Raw genomic sequence first — 18973 nt, 5'->3', positions numbered from 1 at the left:
TGGCATCAGCAAGGGCAGGGAATGATCTAAGTCATTTTTCTCAGGCCATGTGAGGTTTCTGACTTGAATGAATTTTGTTTTCTTCAACCCTCAGCAAGAACAATACTATGTATTTGTACAAGACTCAACACATTTTAAAGTATAATCGTATGTGCTTGATCTGTATAGCAATTGTGATGTAGGGAGACATTCCTGATTCATCCACCATTTGGCCTAGAAAGAACAGAAAGACTTATCTGAAGTCACCTGTAAGGTGTTAAAAGAATGAACAAAAGTTGGTCTTGTCCTCTAATCTAGTGTTCACTTTACATTTTAGCTGGGCAGTTGGTTTTTATTTTGTGTATGTTAAGGAAGGTATTGATCCTTATAAACCACTTCGTTAAATATTTCTTTCTTGTATTTTTTTTTTTAGCTCCATAATGATTCTTGACTCCTTTTATAAAGTGATACCAGAAGTGGGACATCAGAGAAAATGTTGATGTCCCCTTACCCGTCTTTGGCTGTGTGTGTGGCAGGAAGAGGGTGGTTGGAGAACAGTGGCCTCACTTCCTCTCTCCAGGACGGCACCAAGCCCCTTGACAGTCACCAACCTGGCCGCTACTGACCACTTTTCTTTTTCTGTGACAATTGTTTTATGTATTTAAGATATAGCTTTTATGTATCTTAAAATGACTAGATGACGCAAAGACCTGAGTTCGATCCCCGGTACCAAAAAAAAAAAAGAAAAAAAAAGACTAGACGACACATGAAAAGAATTTCTTCTTAAGTGATGGAATCTGATTTCGCAGTCAGAGGTTTTTACCTGGTGATGTGAAGGAAGAGTCAAGAGTCACCTTTTAAAGGTGAACATACATACAGTGTCATTATCCAAAAGGGTTCTTTAAAAAATCTTTTGATAATTTTTAATGTGATGAGTTTGGGAAATCTCTGAAGCCATAGAACTGCATTGGCAGGCAGTAAAAACTCTCAAACTCTTCTTCATGCTAGCCACTTTTGGGCTGCTCTCATTCTAAATCACCCAGGTGTCCAGTGGGACTGAAGATGGGCCCTGATCGAGTCCCAGCAGCCAGACTTCATTAGACTCCCCCTCATTTTAATCTTCTCCTGTAAAATAGGCCTAACACTGGCTCCCTTGGCAAACACCCTGCAGAAGTTTCATTTCAACAATATTGCTTTGTATTTATATAACCTCTATATCTAAGGAGCTTAAGACCAGTTGTGACCCATGCTTCACAACTCGGTTTAACCAAAAAGAAAGCCAGCCCATTTCATATTAACATACTTAAAGCTCTCTCTTTGGAGATAGGTGATAATAAGAGTGCTTTGACAGTAGAATACGTTTCTTTTTCTAGAAGCTCAAAGTAATTCGGACAGTGATGTTACTGAAGAATATAAACACAGATAAACAGATGAGCAGATATGTTCAGTCTAAGGCCTCAGAGTAAAAATGGGGGCAGAGTGAAATCAGAGACAGAATTTCAGAATTCTGTTAACCTTGGTGACAAGTTGGATGATGGCAAATTCAGGGAATAAATGAGGAAATGATCTTCTTTTGTTGTTCCTCGTTGCAAATCGTGTGCAGTTCTCCTCCCTCCCTTCCTTCTTTCTTTCCTTCCTGCTTCCTTTCCTTTCTTTTCCTTTTGGCTGAGTCTCCTATTCCAGGCTCCATTCCAGATGTGAGGCTGCATTCTTTTATCTCTATGCCTTCCTAGTTCTTCGAAGATGTTGACAGAAAGGATGCAGAACTCTGTCCATGGTCAAGTCACCATTGACCCGGTGCTCAGGGTGAGGCATGTTAGTGCTTGGGATTAGATAGTAACTAAATGTTGTGTATTAAGCCCTTCCCCTTTCGGGGCTTGTTACACCCGCAGACCCCACATGGCTCCCTCCTCAGTGGCTCCAGTGCTTCCTTCTCAGGCCTGCTGACAGATGAGATGAGAAATGGGAACGCCCATGCCATGGTCTCTGGATGTAGCTCTGGAGACCCTCTGTGTGGGGTTGACGTTTATCCCTCCCTCAGCTCCACTTCTTCCATGCCCTCATCTGCTCTCCCCAGTCACAGCGGGCACCACAGTGACTGACACACAGGGTGTGGGAACTGTGCCTGAGAGGGCCAGGGTTGTGCACACTGCCAGGCCGAGCATCCTGTCCTTCCTGTGCCTCTCTTGGTACCCCTGGGAAAACTCAAGATGCACTTAAAAAAAACAACAAATCTTCCTAAATTGCCCCCCTAGCCTGGAATTCAAAAATCCTCCTGCCTCAGCCACAGAGTAGCTGATTATAGGTATGTGCCACCATCCCCAGCTCCACATGGTATCTTTGTAAACCACCCTTTGATGCCTGATCTTACACAATTCCTGTAGCCCCACAAGTCCTGTACTTCTTAAGGTTGAGTGGGCAACAATATATTTTCAGTGTCCTATAAACAGCAACCTAAGCTTCCCGAAGAGAAATCTGCCTTAACAGCACAAGCTGATGCTTCAAACAGAGCTCGGGATGGAACTCCCCAGGGACAGGATGGAGTCACCTCTCTTGCGATCTTGGGGTCGTTTTCCTATCTTACAGAAGTCTAACCTAATGTACAGGGAAACAAGCTGAAGGATCAGTGCTCTGAGACGGAGACTCCAGGCTTCTCCCAGCAAGTATCATATCTCAGGGGACCTCCGGGCTGCTTGGCATAGATCTGGCAACTTGAACTTGGTCCCCGTCAGAGCGCATATGGTGTTCCAAGTCAGGATCGCACACAGCAATCAACCATACTGTGCATGGGGAAAATATTTGTGGGATAATAACTGTGAGAGAAGAGTGTTTGTGCTCTGTGCATAATTGGCAGTGGAATATGTAGATGAACTGATTTCTTATTTTCCCCTTTAAGGAGTTAGGGCCAGATGCCTCCCAAACACATCCCTGAGCATATGCTTTAGCTCCAGGGCATGGGACAAGGCCTGAGGAACCCTCCACTGTTTTAGGTCTAGTGTTTTGGACAGAGCACAGAGGTTACTGCCTCGTGGTGCAGAAAGGGATACAGAGTTTTTCCTCTCCTCGTGGAGCAGATTGTATGTCTTGTATATGTGGAATATGGATTGTGCCTGTGAAACAGACTTTATGTAGAGATCTTCGCAAGCATAAAGAAGGAAGTTAACACGGTATGACTGTTGTTATGGCAAATAGAGGCAGGAGAAATTGCTGCAGTAAAATAAACGTCTCTGGGATGTAAATCTCACAGCTCAGGGATCTTTAGACAAAGAATTCAGAAAGCACATTTTTCAACCACACAACGGCATTAGATATTATGTAATCATTCCAACATCACCGCGGAATTATTGAATAGTTATTGCACCTTTATTTTCAAAGAGCCTGTAGACGGAACAATTAAAAAAAAGTCTCAAAAAACAAATTCCAAAGGTTAAATAGATTTCAAAAATTCCACTTTTAGGAACTGTTACACAAGTTTATTAGCAGAGGGGCAGATTTATTGAATAAAATAAACATTAGCGTTCAAGGATAATTTTCACAATTGTCAGTGTAAATTTTTAAATAAAATTTAAAAGCGGGGTCACATTTCTTTTTGTGAAAGAAACCTCTTGTACTTTCCCTGCCTGCTTGCCATTGTTATGGAGTGGGTAGATTTCTCTTCACATTCCTTTTGCGTTCTCGTAGCAGACAAGTCTAAGACACTGTCTAATGTTAATTCTACACACTGCTGCCAATTATAATCAGAGCTAGTCAAAATAAACAAATTAAACAAATAAACATGTCAAAACATCTCTGATTTAGGGAAAATAAGCCAAGTCTGAACTCCCCCAGTGTTTCGGCATAAATGATGGGCTGTGGGTTGTAAAATGCTCCATACCATTTTTTCACCTTTGCTGGGGGAAGGTAGGTCAGTTTAGAATTACAGCACCACTCAACTTTGAGAAAGGAGTCTGCGACTGAATCCAAATCAAACCCAAATGTTGCTGGCTTCACCTCGGGTAGTAACGATCTGCTGCATGCTCTGAATGCTTTAAAAAGAAAGAAGGCAAGAAAGCAAAAACATTGATTCTTTGCTGACATGATGCCAGAAGCCCTAAATCAGTGCAGAGGTTGGACACGGTGCAGGTGAGAATATATCGAAGGTGGATGTTCATTCTAGTATGAAACACACTGTCACCATGACATTTCCAGACCAGCACGACAAATATACTGAGCAATTACGTTAGAAAGCTCTACTGGCTTTGAGAAGGAATATAAAGCATGACTTCGCTACTCAAGTAGAATATGTTGGCTGGAGCTCTGCCTAAATGATGAGAAGGGTATGAGGTTGAAGTTGGTTGTATGAGTGCACACATGTGTGAGTGTGTGTGCATGCATGCGCATGTGTGTGTATATGGGGTATGTTAACCTATAAAAACATGAACAGAGGTTAGAGGAGAAGGCTGTCATTATGGCAGGTGGTTCTTATAAAGAGATGATTTCTTTCTTTCTTTTCTTTTTTGGTACCGGGGATTGAACTCGGTCCTTGCGCTTGATTTCTTAAAGTTCAAGAAATTTAAAATTATTTACACCCAGCCTGGGCAGCAAGCCACAGAGCAGGTGACTTTTGCGGGGCTCCTCGGTGCTCTTCATTTAGTCAGTATGAGCCTGGTGCCAGTTCTAATCCGACAAACCAGGTAGCAAAGGCTGGTGAGGCTCAGCCCGTGACTTCAAGGCTTTGCCTTTCTATCCACTGGGAGGTTTAGCTGTTGAGTTTAAGACGGGGCTGCAGGGTTGGTAGCAAGGAGAGAGCTTTCTCTGGTATGGCTTGCTGTTCCAGCTGCGATGCTTGGTTGCAGGGAATGGGATTCAGGTAAGTTCTGCTCCTGGAAGAGGGGCTTTACAGAGGAGACAGAGGGCTGACACTCCCTCCCTCCAGAAGACAGCAGGCTTGATTACTTCTCTCGTCTCCCATGACTTTTATTTTTAATGTGCACTGTGTTTGGAAGGGAAGGGGGTGGGGTGGAAATCACTGTGCCTTTGAAATGTTTGCTGAGGACAGTATATAGAATCTCGGTTATTACCAGCCTCTCACAAGACAGTTATTTTTGGAGTGGCCTCTTAGGAGGCAACCTCTTGGAAGTGAACTCATTTATTTTGCGTCTCACTGTCCTGCCATTTCCTGCAGAGAGAGGGGAAAAGCGAAACCACATGTTTTGAGGAGCGAATGGAGGAAATCCCTCCGAAGACAAATGAGGACTCCTCTCCCCTGGCAATTAGTCAAACCTGGGCTTCAGGCCAGCCCAGGTGTTCCCGACTGTGTATAAATTTGCCAAAGAACAATGAAAATAGCAGCTGATTGTGCTGACAGATTCTTCTGGTAATTTCCTGTTGTTTGGCATCTTCAGGTTACTTTCCCACAATTATGGCTGCTGATGGAGTCTGGAGCCCTTCGAAGTAATTTTCTGACTCTCTCTTCGCCCTTTCTGTCATCCCACCAACAAGCAGCCTCTTACCCCCAACTTAAAAGAAACAAAACCATCAAAATCTGAAACTGAGTTAAAAAATATTTCAGAGTTGTGGATTTCTTTTCTTCCTTCCCCAGATGTTTGAATTTAATCCCTTTGCAAAATACATATTTTAATGAGTCTGAATTTAAAAGAGGAAGAAAAAAATGATTTGCACCTGCATCATATAGAGTTTCTTGGCAATCGTGAGCTGGGATTCAGGTTCCTTCTGATTTTCCAACGTACAAGTTGGAAAGGTTCCTTGTGTTGTTGTCCTTTAATATCTGATCTCAGGGAAGCTGAGTCACCTGGCACTGCCACTGAATGATCCTGGTCTCAAATCGAGGGCTGGCCAGAAGGGCGACTCCAGACAAGCTTGGGTGTCATTTTGTTGTCCTCCCTTGCACGTTTGCAAGTGTTTTGCTTGACTAAAACTCCCTCTTCCCACTCTTCTGTTTAGGAAAATGAAACTACTATTACATGTAGGTAAAATGCTTGCACCCAAAGCATTGCGGGGGGGGGGGGCGAGAAATGAAAATGAGGGGAATTGCACAATTTTTCTCAAATCTCCACACTGTCCAATCTGTCAGGAAGCTATGCATACTTTCTGGGTTAGAGCAACTGTATAAAAGATTTTTTTTGAGGGGGTGGGGAGCTAGAGCTATTGTTGACAAGCTGCCAAGAAGTGGGTTTCCCTTCACTTCCCCTTCCCCGGCCCCTCTACACTCAGAGGAGAGAGGCGACATGAAGGCTGCAGTGTGAGTTGGTGAGAGAGGTGTTTAGGATACATTAGACCGGAGCATAATGTATTGCATTTTCTAAACAGGATTCCATGTCCCCTATTAATCAGGACTTCTAGTCAGGAGAATTACAAATGAAATTCCAAATTCCAGCATAATCCACAGCATTTGAGAAGATGGAAAATCTCAGAGCCTGTCCCATCTGAAAAATGCTTTTGAGGATGGCTTTCACTGTCAGTCTACTGGGTTAGGTTCTGGACACACTTGATAAAAAGGCTATGTATTTCTTCTTGTATTCAGGTGAGGACTGTGGAAAAATATTTATTGAACATATATACAGTCTGAAAGCAACTGGAAGATGTTTTACTAGATCCCTGGACTTCTTAAAAATAGCAACAAATTGGATATGGGGGTGTGTGCCTGTAATCTCAGCACTCTGGGAGGCTCAGGAAGGAGCACCACATCTTTGTGCCTGGCCTGGGCAAACTTAGCATGACGCTGTTTCAAAATAAAAACATGAACGAATTCACAGTAAACCACCTCCCTCACACGTATGCTAATAATAACAATAACATCAACACAACATCCAGGTGAAGGTTAGCTTGGAAATGTGCTAGTTGCTTGTGACCTGTCGACCACACCCATACCACATTTCCATTTGCTTGTGGGTTGACACAGTTGTAGAAAATGCCTTTAATTCACATCATTTGTTGTGTACTTCATCAAGAAAGCTATCAATTTATTCATTTTGATGTATTAATTAATTTATTCATTAATTTACTTTGCATCTGTTGAACACCCTCCCTGTGATGAATAGAGTTCAAAGAATTTTTTACCCGTACTGTTGGCCATAATTTAATCTGCTTTCTCCCTTTTCAAACTCCTGCTCGCTGGAAATCAAGCTGTCCCTCCTCCACACAACCTTCCTTTCTTTGCATTCTGGTTCTTATTAATCTTCATTTCCTCCAACTGCCCATACCACACGTTCGTTCATTTAAACACGGCGAAGGAACGCTGACCACGTGCCTTGTGCCAGGGGAGGGAGCGTTGTGTTAATTGAGACAATTGGAACTCCGACCTCTTGGATCTTCAAGTATCATGGTGGCCACAGTCAGTGAAATAGACAGTTTCCAGTCGAGATGCTAAATGCTGTGACCTGGGAGGACCGGAGGCTGTGGGAACAGGGACAGAGGCCCCAGTGGTGACACCGACGCTAAGACGTGAAGGATGAGCAGTGGGGACCAGATGGGTTGAGCCTGTAAGTGGCCCCAGCAGAGCGACTCAGAGTAGCACGACAGAGAGGCATTCTGGGAAAGGACGCCCTTCTGTCCACCAGGAGCGTGCAGTGCTGTCCTACACCTAGATGCTCGGAGGATGGTGTGAACTTCCGGGCACACAAGGAGGCCCAGGAAGGACAGAGAGGGCAGGAAAGGAGACCCCGGAGATGAGCAGAGCCTGGGTCCTGCACAGCCTGACACCACGGTGAGGAATGCAGACTTGGTCTGGGTTGGGGGGAGGTGTGGGAATGTTTCCACAAGGGGAGTGGCATAATGACAGAGTTTTGGAAAGAGGACTTGGGGGTGAGGTGTGGAATGGACTGGGGCAAGGTAGTGCACAGGAAGTGCACAGGAAAGCTGTCTTCAACGGAAGTCACCTACTCCTGTGCTGAATTCTACAGTCTGCTTTCAGCCTCTGAGGAAGATTGGATCCAAGACCTCCCGGACATGGGCACCGTAATCTGAGAATGCTCAAGTCCCTTCTGTAAATGGCTCAGCATTTCCATATAACCTCCACCACCCTTCAGCACACTTTGAATCATTCCACATTACTCACGATACCTAATACAATCCGAAGGCAATGTAACTAGGTGTTGTACTGTATTGTTCAGGGAATAGGGACAAGAAAGAAAGTCAGTATGAGTATATGTTCCCTACAAATGTAGGACCTGTGGAAACAGAGGGCCGACCGTCACCTGTTTCCTTTCGTTCTGTGTTCCATGTGCAGTAGCCTTTCCTCTTTGGCTGGATGACAAGCATCTGAGAGCAGGAACTGTTTGGCCTTCCATGCACAGGTGATAGTAGGTGCTCAGGCCCTTCACAGAGGGGGCTTATCTGCACCTCAGTTTACCAACACCCAAGGCCAGGCTTTGCCTTTCTGCTTTCTTGGTTCTCAAGACACAACTGTGATTTTTGTATGTGCCATATGTGATTCCCACTCTGAACAGTCAAAGACCAAGTGCCAAAGGACAGGCAATTTCTAGGTGAAGGAAGGAGGGACTTGCAGAGTTGGGCTGGATGGGGTGCTGGTGTTGTTTGCAAGGCCATGGAGGTATAGACTGGTGGTTAATTTTCCTGGACTTCCCTAAAAATGCCTCTACGCCCAGCACCAGGCACATTCCTGTGTCCACCAGGGAATCTGACCCCGTTAGCACTTACTATTTATGACCAACATTTGCCAGCGGTTATATTAACAGTCAAATGATTACAATTCTACATGCAATTGTGTGTGTGTGTCTGTGCGAGTGTGCACGCATGTGCTCTCTTCAGGGGGAGGCTCACTTAGGGAAGAAGGTATTCTTAGGGCAAATACATTGTCTCTGAAATTGTATCCCCATAATACCAAGTTAGACGTTTTGCTAATGTACCTATTGAAGAAGGTGGTCAGAGAGTGTAGTAACTGGACGGGGCATTTTACAGGTGAGGAAATTGAAGCTGGGGAAGAGTAAGAGTTTATGTTGGGCCACACAGTTAGAGACAGCAGAGTTGGAACAAAACTGTCTCTTGACTCCTAACTTGGAGCTCTCTCCACAGCACCCCAGGGCTTTCTCTGTGTGTTTATTGTCTTCACACAGAGCATATCTGAAGCCAGCCTCAGGGTTTTTATATTTACCAGGCATTTCATCTCCCCCTCCCTGCCTTGCTGTCTCCTGAGGCACCTGGGGCTGCTCCTCTCCCTGGAGGCTGAGGGCTGCATGCGTATTCCTTGGTTTCCCCTCTTGAAGTCCCTTGGCAGGAATCTCACAGCCCCAGAGCCCAGCTTGCAGTTGCAAATCCTCTAAGCTGCATCACCATCTTCCTGGACCGACCCCTCCTCCCCCTCTTCCCCCTCTCTCCAGCTCTTTGGGTCACTCCTATTAACTTCCATCTGCCTTCGCAGCTCGTTATTACTTGTGATTCTCAAACTTCTCTCACAAATTTGCCACTTGCACAATTTTTGCCACAGCCATATACTGACCATACTCAATATTTTTCTTCAGATCAATTAATTATTTTAAAACTTACAAACATTTATTTGAAAACTCTCTAGCATTACCATAAATGGGAAACCCATATCATTGGACAACAGAGAAGGTGACAGTAACTGTGAAATAAAAATGAAAACAAAGAATGTTATCACATTTTAGCAAGATTCACTGGCATGCTGGAGTTTCTAAAACTGAGCTGTACTTTCTTTTGGTTAAAAAAGAAAGATTAGCAAATGGTAGAGAGATTGCAATTACTGACTCTTCTTCAGATCTAATGAGAATTAGTAAAAAATAACGGACAAATGATAATTTTCCTACCATGTGAATCTGTGCTTTTAAACTGTTCAGGTAGTTACCTAAGATCTTCTCACCAATGCTTCGCTTTTGGATTCATCCCAGCCCAGAGTCACATTGGTATTTGGGGGAGTCATGAATCATGTGTTATTTGGAGGAGGCTTTGACCAAAAGGTGCATTACGACCTCATTCAACGACACTGTCTGCCTGTGAGCCTGCCCTCTGCTTCTATCCACAGACCATACCAGACCCCTGTAGGGCATTCGGCCGCCATCTTGATTTAGAGCTCTCTGTTGTACTGGTGCCTAGTATCATGAGGTAGTTAAATAAGTTTGTTGTGAATAAGAAGTGATCCATGACCAAGTGTTCTTGATCAGTAAAAAGTGCATTTTGGATGACAGATGGAAGTGTTCAGGGCTGTAAACATTCCCCATTACATCCCAAACTTATTTTCTGATACATAAAAGACTGATATACAGGCCTTCCTTTTCCCTCTTCTATGGTACATTTTCACTGAGCTTCTCCTACATGCTAGGCACTGAGATAGAACAGATATATACAGCATTGCTGTCACTTCCAGGGTGCAAGTGTTCATGTTTAACAGGGGGAATGAGTCTGGGCTGGCCTGTACTAAAAAAGGGTAGAGGAATTGTTCCCATTTGGGATGAGGAGAGGCAAAGGGCTCTGCTCAGTTCCAGCTGGACTGTTTACCATGTGGTCTCTGAGAAAGGCAGCCCGGAGGGTGGGCAGGGCATGGTAAGCACAGTTGTATGCAGTGGCTTGAGAGAGTAAAGACTGGAGGCTGAAGTCTGCTAGGGGAAGGCCTTACTGAATGCAATTTGCTAAGCACGTATTCGACATTTTCCAGCTGGCAGTGCTGTGCTAGGAAACATGAGGAAGTAAAGCTGGTGGAAGTCGTGCCCCGGGCCCACAGGCAGCGTGTACTTGAGGTGTGTGCACCACAGCCTGAGGAAGAGCTGTATCTGGGTGCAAACCTTAGCAGCGCCATCGGTTACATCTGTTAACAGTAGGGACTGGGCGAGCCACCCGGCCTGTTTGTGAAATGGGGATGAGAATAGCATCCACTTAGGGGACAGCAGTGAAAGTAAACGATAAAATGATGCCTGGCATAGAGCAAGTGCAGAATAAATGCTTCTATTATGATGATGATGATGATGATGATGATGATGATGATGATGATGATGATGATGATGATAATGATGTACCCGGGATCGAACTTGGGACCTTGCACTTGTGAGGCAGGCAGCAGAACCACTGAGCCAAGCCCCCAGCCCTATTATTGTTAAGAGAGCAATTTGAACGTGAAGAGAATCATTCTCAGGGGTTTGATGATCCATCCAGCAACAGTCATACAGACTACAAGCCCAGCGTGCAAGGGATTCCAATCAAGAAAAAGATCACCAGTGACTGGGGTTAGGGGAAAATGTCATAATGCCCCTCCATTTTCAGCGTGCTTTATTTCTGCCTCAGTTGGTAAGGATATGTTCTGTTTATGGTTTTGGAAAATAAGAACAGAGGAAGAAACAGGAAGGTAGTATCTGCGGCTTGCTGAATTATGTATTGCACTTGCTGAGGCCGCTGATTGCTCCTTGCCCTGCAGCAGGTGAATTGGATTGGGTTCTGTCCCCATGCAGTTGGGGAGCTTATTTTAATAAGAGTGACTTAATACTGAAACTGAAAAGCGAAGCTTTCTCGTCCCTCTAGGACACTCCTCACCATGCACTCTAAGCAGGCTGGGCCCTTCTGATTCCTTCTGATGAGGAAACTGAATTAGCCTCCCTTGGAAGGCTTGTGTGAATAATCTTAAAATTGACACTTAAATTCAATCAATATTATTATTTTTTTGCTCTTGTCAAGTGCTGAACCCTGTGTTAGATACCTTCATGACCACTATTACATTCAATCCTCAAAATAATCTCAGGAGGTAGGTGCTCTATTATAAACTTACTTAAAAGACACAGGAGCTGAAGAGAGGCTGAGAAACTTGCCCCAGTTTACCAAGGTCACGTTACTAGGAGACAAGATTTCAGTTGACTGGCTCCATAGCCATTTCTAGCATGCTGTACTGCTGGGAAATGCACTGGTGACTCTTTTCCTTCCGACGTTCTCTCTCTGTACTTCACTCCCAGCTTCTCTCCCTCCTCTTCCTTCCTTAACCCTTCCTTCTTTTCTTCCTTCTTTCCTCCCTTCCTTCCACCTCCTTCCCTCGCTCTCTCCTTCCTTCCCTTCCTCCCCACCCTTCCTTTTTACTTTTTTCCACTTTCTCTCTTCCTTGCAACTTCTTTCCTTCGTTTTTTGGGGGATAATTTTATTTTTTGGTAGAATCCTATTTCTCAGCAATTAATAACAGCTAGAGGGCAAGTAAGAGGGATGTTGAATCCAGTTAATCAAGTTTGTATTCTTGATGATTCAGCTGAACGTGGAAAATCAGGAGGAACCCTAGGTCCCTACACTGTGCCGACAGAAGGTGGGCACTGTCCACCTGCTGTCCAGACCCTGTTTCCTGGGATCCACCAAGCAAGCCCTTCATCCCCAGGGGGCAGAGAAGCAAGTGAGTTCAAGAGAGGCTCTGGGAGTGACTTGGCTTCTAGTCGTACAGCTACAGTGAGTGGTGGAGTCAGAATTTGAGGACAGGTTTGCCTGACATCAAATTTGATTTTTGTTTGCCTGAATCATCATCATCATCATCATTATTGTTTATTATTAGATTCCTGAATTAGACTTTAGCTTTGGCCAGAATCTGGATTAGAGGGGATAGGAATAAGGAGAGGCCAAGGAGAGTTTGCCCAATGCCAAAAGCTCACTGTTACCAGAGCTGCTCCAGGTGGTGGACCCAGTAAAGACCAGTGAACTCGTATCAGTGAGCTGGGCGGAGGAATCAGCAAGAGGTGAGCATCCATATTGCCAGTGGAGGCCAGCACACTGCCCTCTCCGTCTCCGGGGCTCCTCCTATGATGGTGACCCTGTGAGCTGTTAAGAACCCAACATGTTCCAGGCTCCCATGTTAATGGCAAAGGGATTAGAAGGAAACAAAGTGAGCAAGCATTTGACAATAAAGGAGTCTATTGGAACTGAGTAGTAAGTTCAGAGAGGAGTGTGCGTTTCTTGTTTATTGAGTCTGGGACTCCGGACAGACAAGTCTCTAACCTTGGATTGCCTCTGTTGTGCTGGTTATAAAATGGGACATAGCAGTAGCTCACATCTCTTAACACTCAGAGGTGGTGAGAGGTTAATTACTTTATACCCTCAAAGTTCTTCAGGCTCCACAGCTGGGATCAGAAATGGGAAGGGTTTTCTTTTGTACCTTTTCTTGCTTCCTGAGGCTCCAGTGTTAGGGGAGCATTGGAAGAATGGAAGAAGGAAAAGGAGAGTGAAAAAGAAAAAGGATTCATGGAGAGGAGGTAGAAGGCACTGCTTTTTGAAATGCTTTGCATTCCCTCAGATAAAAGGAAGTCACCCCAGCATTCTGCAAGGCTGAGGCAGGAAGATTACAAGTTTGAGCCCAGCCTGGGCAATTTAGCAACTTAGATCCTGTTTCAAAAGAGAAAAAGGGTTGGGGATGCAGCTTAGTATGAAGGCCTTGGATTCAGTGCCTTGTATTGAAAAACAGAAAGAAGTATCCAACTGTTTTGCAGAATTCTGCTCTTGGACCAGGCTTGGCGAGAGGTGCGTGCATTGTGGAAGTCGTCGCAGTGTGGGCCCCTCCGTGATGCGGTGACTTCTGTAAAGCTTTGGGTCTTGGGTTCCATCACATGCTCTCCTTGTGTGTCCTTCCCTCCTCCTCTGCCTGGGCTTCCCTCATTTCTCGTGTCATTTCTGGCCAGACCTTGGCTATAGGGCCATGGCACAAGGGGGAGACATTGTTGGCCCACCAGATAAATGCTGAGTTTCTTCAGGCAGAGTTTGAACTTGTTTCATGGGACAGTTTTTCCCTTTGAGACAAAGTCAGACCTCTTGCTGCAGCTCCCTGAAGCTGAGGTTCAGGCCTCCAAGGCCATGCAGATTTGTCACCAGCTTTCTTCCCAGCTTGGCAACTGTAGGGTGAGGCAGACAGAGCTGAGCATGCAGCTCCTCTGTTCAGAGGGAACATCATTGGCCCTTAAGTTTAACAGTTCTTCAGATGGAGCCAACAGCCTGTGTATCGAGGAGCCCATGAATTCCCTTGTTTTTCTGTGTTGATCTCTTTCACACAAAGGACTCCAACAACCCTTGCTTTGTGATAGAACACCAGGTACACATCAAGGCCACCCAGATGCTTCTCTTCTCCTGGCTTTGATTTTTACCAAGATGCTAACTATTTTCTGCATGAGAAAGTTTCAGCAAACACCCGTCTGTGTTATCTGTGTCTTATGACAACTGGAGCCTTCATATGGCTCAATGGTTACTTCTGCCAAGAACTCTAAGGCCCTCTGGATGTCCTCAGGCAGCACACTGAATGTCGGGAGTCCATGGATGACCCAGGATGACATTCCCAGGTTCCTGTTAGGAACATGAGATAGAGTTTCTTGCTTAAAGCTATGGAGTACAAGGTTTCTCTCCTTGGCAGAATGATAGGCCCACATTAAAATATTTTTAATGCATATTTTTCAGGAAGATGGAAACCTTCAAATCCTTCTGCAGGAAGTCAGAGCTGGCTATTCGCAGTGTCCTCTCCCCCAAAGCCTGCCCGCTCTGTGCTGGCCAGTGCATCTGTGTGCTGAGGTTGCCAGAGAAAGAAGCACTTGACCTCTGGTGTTTGTTTTGCAACTAACAAAGAACAAGAGGGAACTTCTCTGAAATGTGTGCTTCCAGGTGCAATGATGAAACCACTGCTGGCTTCCCTTACAAGACTTGTTCTGCCTGCGAGCAGAAAAGCATTCCTTTTGATTATAAAAAAAAAAAGCAGAAAGAGTTTTCTAATATCAAATGGAGCCCAGGTAATAACTTTCTGCTGCCTCACTTTCAGGAGCTGGTGCTCCCCTGGCAGCACACAGCTTCAACCCAAGCCAGGTAAGGTGTGAGGAAGAGAACACAGAGGGCGACTTTGACTGCGGAGAGCAAACGCCCATTAGGACTGCAGTGCTGAATAGACTTCCTACGTGAATGTTTTCAGGTGAGTTAGGAAGAAAAGTTCTAATGGAAACTAAGGAAGATAAATTAAAGGTAGATTAAATTACCAAGAATGGGTAAGGAATAGTGAAAAAGGAGCCAAATTATATCTAGGGGTTCATACTTTGTATTTAAGCTTCTCTTTAAAATGTTATATTTTTAAGTATGGCTGTGTAGAGCAGCCCTAGTAATAAACCAACAGCAGGATTCCTGGTGGAGGAGAGTGTCGATATTTCTGTGTCTCAAGTCTGTTGTTTGGATTATGGAGTAACCATAAAAACCCCTAATCACATAGTGGATACCCAAATATCAGGTGTGTTAGTCAGTTTTCTGTTACTATAATAAAGGAACTTATAAAGAAAAAAGATTTATTTTGGCTCACAGTTTTAGAGATTCCTGACCAGGATCAGGCAGAAGCATTGCTTTTAGGCCTCTGATGAAGCTGCTGGATAGCATCGGTGGGGAGTGTGTGACAAACTGCTCACCTTATGGCATGGAAGCAAAAGAGAGAAGAGGACAAAGCAGGGGTCTTGTGATGCCCTCAGGGCTGTGACTCCAATAACCTAAGGACCTCCCATCAAGTCCCTCCTCCTGAAGGCCCCACCATCTCTGTAGGGTCCCATGCTGGGACCACGCCTTAACACATGGGCCTTTGGGAACCCTCAGTATCTGAACTGCTGCAACAGCAATGTGTTAGGGGGATATAAGGCACACCTTCAGTTCCCAGCTCACTCTGGTAAGGCGAGAGCCTCTTCATAGGTCTGGACTGCACAAGTATTGGCTTTCAGTCTGCTATGATAGCTGGAATCAAAGTACCTGGAGATGCTTCTTAAACTGGGGTGCAGTATAGGACTGAGCATCCCCGCCCAGGAAGGAAGGGGGAATAATTAGGAATGGGAAAGCCTCCCAAGGGTTTCCAGGGAGCTTGGCTGGTTCATCTTGAGATGTGGGTTAATGCAGTTTTCCAAGCAGCTGCACAGTGCAATGCAAATCTCACCTCTGAGGTCCTCAGTGCCCATAGACAATAGATAACCACACCTCAGGAGATACCTTGAGGCAATAGACCTCATTGAGGAAAAAAATGAGAGAGCAATTGACTCTCTGAAGTGTTGATGTGGAATCCCAGCACAATGCTGCATTACCATTTTTCCCTGCTGATTCCTAATTGGATAGGCTCCAATCACACATGGCAAATGTACAGTCCTACTTTATGTTCCTTAGTGACTTCAGAAGCCCAGAAGAAAGATAATACTTCTAAAAGGACCTCATCTTCTGGGCAGCCCACTGGATTGAGGTCGGTTGTCATAACAGAGCCCAGAAAGGTAGAGTGGGCGACTTTGCTTCGTGAAAGCACAGCCAAGAAAGCCACCCTGTTGCATTGTAAATGCGAACATCTGTGGTCCTTATGTGTTCTTGTTTTGGGGTGTATGTGTATGCACTTGTGATTGTGCACATATCCCTGTAACTTAGGAAAATCGTGCAACTCAAGATAAGAAGTCTCCAAATCCTGGATTCTGTTTTCAGCTCTTTCTTGACTTTATAGAACGACCTTGTGCTGGGGACTGACGCATGGTCCTTGCTGGCTGCCCCAGCATGTTACGAGGAAGGGCTAATAAAGTATAATCACAGCGTCCTCCAAGTGTCAAGTCCATGCCTCGGGGGCCTCCTATAACTATTCTCATCTGCAAAATGGACCTGGTAACAGTGCACCCTGCCTTCCCTGCACAGATGTTAGGAAGCCAGGCTAGAGAACATCTGTAAAGCAGTTTTAGGTTTTGGACCATGGGAATAATAAATGACCACAACAGCTATTTATCATGTGAGAGGAGATGATGATATATTCTATATTTCAAGCCCCACTTCACTCCTCTTCTTGAAAATAGTTTTTCTTGTGACTGAGCCCATCAGGTGAAGCATAAATGTACAAAATGCAGAGGAGGGGGAAGGATTATGACCTAAAACTGTGCCATTCGGGGTGAAAATGAACCCTCTGAAAGGGTGTGGATGTGTGTGTTCATGAGCAGAAGCTGTCCATGTGATGGGGCAAGAAGAGGATGCTTCTGAGTCTAATGGGGATGGAGTGAAGGAGGGCAGGTGCCGAGGGGCAGTGGCCTTGGCAGCAACTCAACTCAGTCTAAGTGGCTAAGTGCTTTGGTAGCTTAGTAGGTCAGGGATGACTTAGCAGGGAAGGTCTTAACAAGATGCAAATTACATCCTAAGCAAATATCACAGAATTTAACAAAGGTTAAATCCTAGAGGATCATGGAAAATATCTGTGTAGACCCACTGGCTAATATTTTGATTTGATGTGTGTGTGTGTGTGTGTGTGTGTGTGTGTGTGTGTATGTTTGCTTCCGAGGAGAAGCAAAACAATCACTTCCAAAGGCAAGTGAGCAACATTTGGGGATAGCCATGGCGAAAGTGATTAAATCAATCATCTCTGCCCTCTGTGGTCCCTGGTCTCATTTATTTAGTCTTCAAATATATGCAAAGTAAAAATATTTATATTTAATGTACTCAACTCAGTGCCTTGTTTCCCCCAAGGCACGGAGATGAAAATGGTTTCTGTCTTCCAGGAACCTGCAGTTTAGTAGGGGATTTATATTTTGGTAATCTGTTAATTTCTCCAATTCAATTAAAATGGTCCCCTGCCCTCTCTCCCACTTCCCACCGACTTTGTCAGAAGGCCAGTATCACCTCCATGGCTCTCAATCCCTCTCCAGAGCCAGCCCAAGCTCCTCTGTGAAGATCGCTCTGATACCTACTGCCACAGGTAAGAGCCCAGGCCATCCCCTGGCTGCCACTGTCCCTACCCTGCCATTGCTCCTCACTGCCACATGGTGCCACTGTTGAATGCTGGCAGTGTGGGTTGCTCTCCTCCTTGGGTTTTTTGCCGAGAGCCTGCAGTGACCGCACTTAGCTTTGGGCACTGGGTACACTCAGGGTCCTCCTTCCCATCCTGCTCTGCTCCAGGAGCCTCACAAGTCCATGCCCTGCTGGGCTTGTGTGCGTCCTCTGAAGCCCAGAAGCAACAGTCTGCTTACCAGTCCCCCCTGCCCCCAATCTGCATCCATCCACTCGTTGCATCTCAGCAGCTCCCAGGCCTCTGACACTCAGAACATCAGCTCCCTGTGCTTACGGGGGAGAGCCCGCACTGTCGTGGGGATGACTCGTCCTCCAAAGAGGGAGCAGGATGAGCCCCAGGATCCTCCTGCTAAGACACAGGTTAATTTGTCCACAGGACACTCTGGTATGCATATAGGAAATAGGTTGAAGAATGCAGCGACTGATGGGAGAATGCAAAGAAAGACTGATGGGGACACAGACAGGCCACTTGGACACAGTGAGGTGGCATTTGTGCAATGGGATTCTGAAAGGTGGATGTGAGAACCACAAGCAGAAAGTCAGTGCATGGAAGCAGAGAAAGCATGCGCCATATTTGCTGACCAGTGGTGGTGGAGTCGGGGGAGTTTTGTGCAATACAGTATGGGGTCTATGAAAGAAAGACATGAAAGCTGAGGGCTGGGGTGTGGTACAGAAAGCAGAAGTCCCCTTTATCTTCGGGGGATGGACTCCAAGACCCCTTGGTGCATGAAACTGGAGATACTACCAAGCCCTACTTGCTGGTTTTTTCCTATATCTCCTGAGCATTGCCACGTAGTACCAGAGTTAATCTGTCTCACTGTGTTTTATGCTCTGGCGTTTCCTTTGGATCACTACCCTTGTGCTTTGGAGCCATTATTAAGTAAAGCAAGGATATTTTGAACACAAGCACTGTAATACCGGAACAGCTGATCTAATGACCCAGGTGCCTGCTAAGTGTCTACGGGCAGGTAGTGTATATAGCATGGATACAGTGATCTAAAGGATGACTCGGGCCACAGGCTGGATCCAGCATGATCCCACCACTCAGAATACTCACAACTTAAAACTGCTATGTTGCTTATTGCTGGGGTTTCCCACTTGGCATGTTTAAACTGCAGTTGATTATAGGGAGTTAAAACTGAGTAAGGAGGAACTTGCTACTATAAAGGCCCACATATCAGAGTGTTTTCCTTTCATATCTCTTTATCAGCTTAATAAGTCATACAAGGAACAAAAAAGTAAAAGCTGGAACATTTTG

This window comes from Heterocephalus glaber, unplaced genomic scaffold, assembly GCF_053883595.1.
Source record: "Heterocephalus glaber isolate CG9 unplaced genomic scaffold, H.glaber_assembly_v1.0 deba00001460, whole genome shotgun sequence".
NCBI lineage: Eukaryota > Metazoa > Chordata > Mammalia > Rodentia > Bathyergidae > Heterocephalus > Heterocephalus glaber.
The sequence above is the reverse complement of the archived record's forward strand: the minus strand, read 5'-3'. Positions refer to the sequence as shown.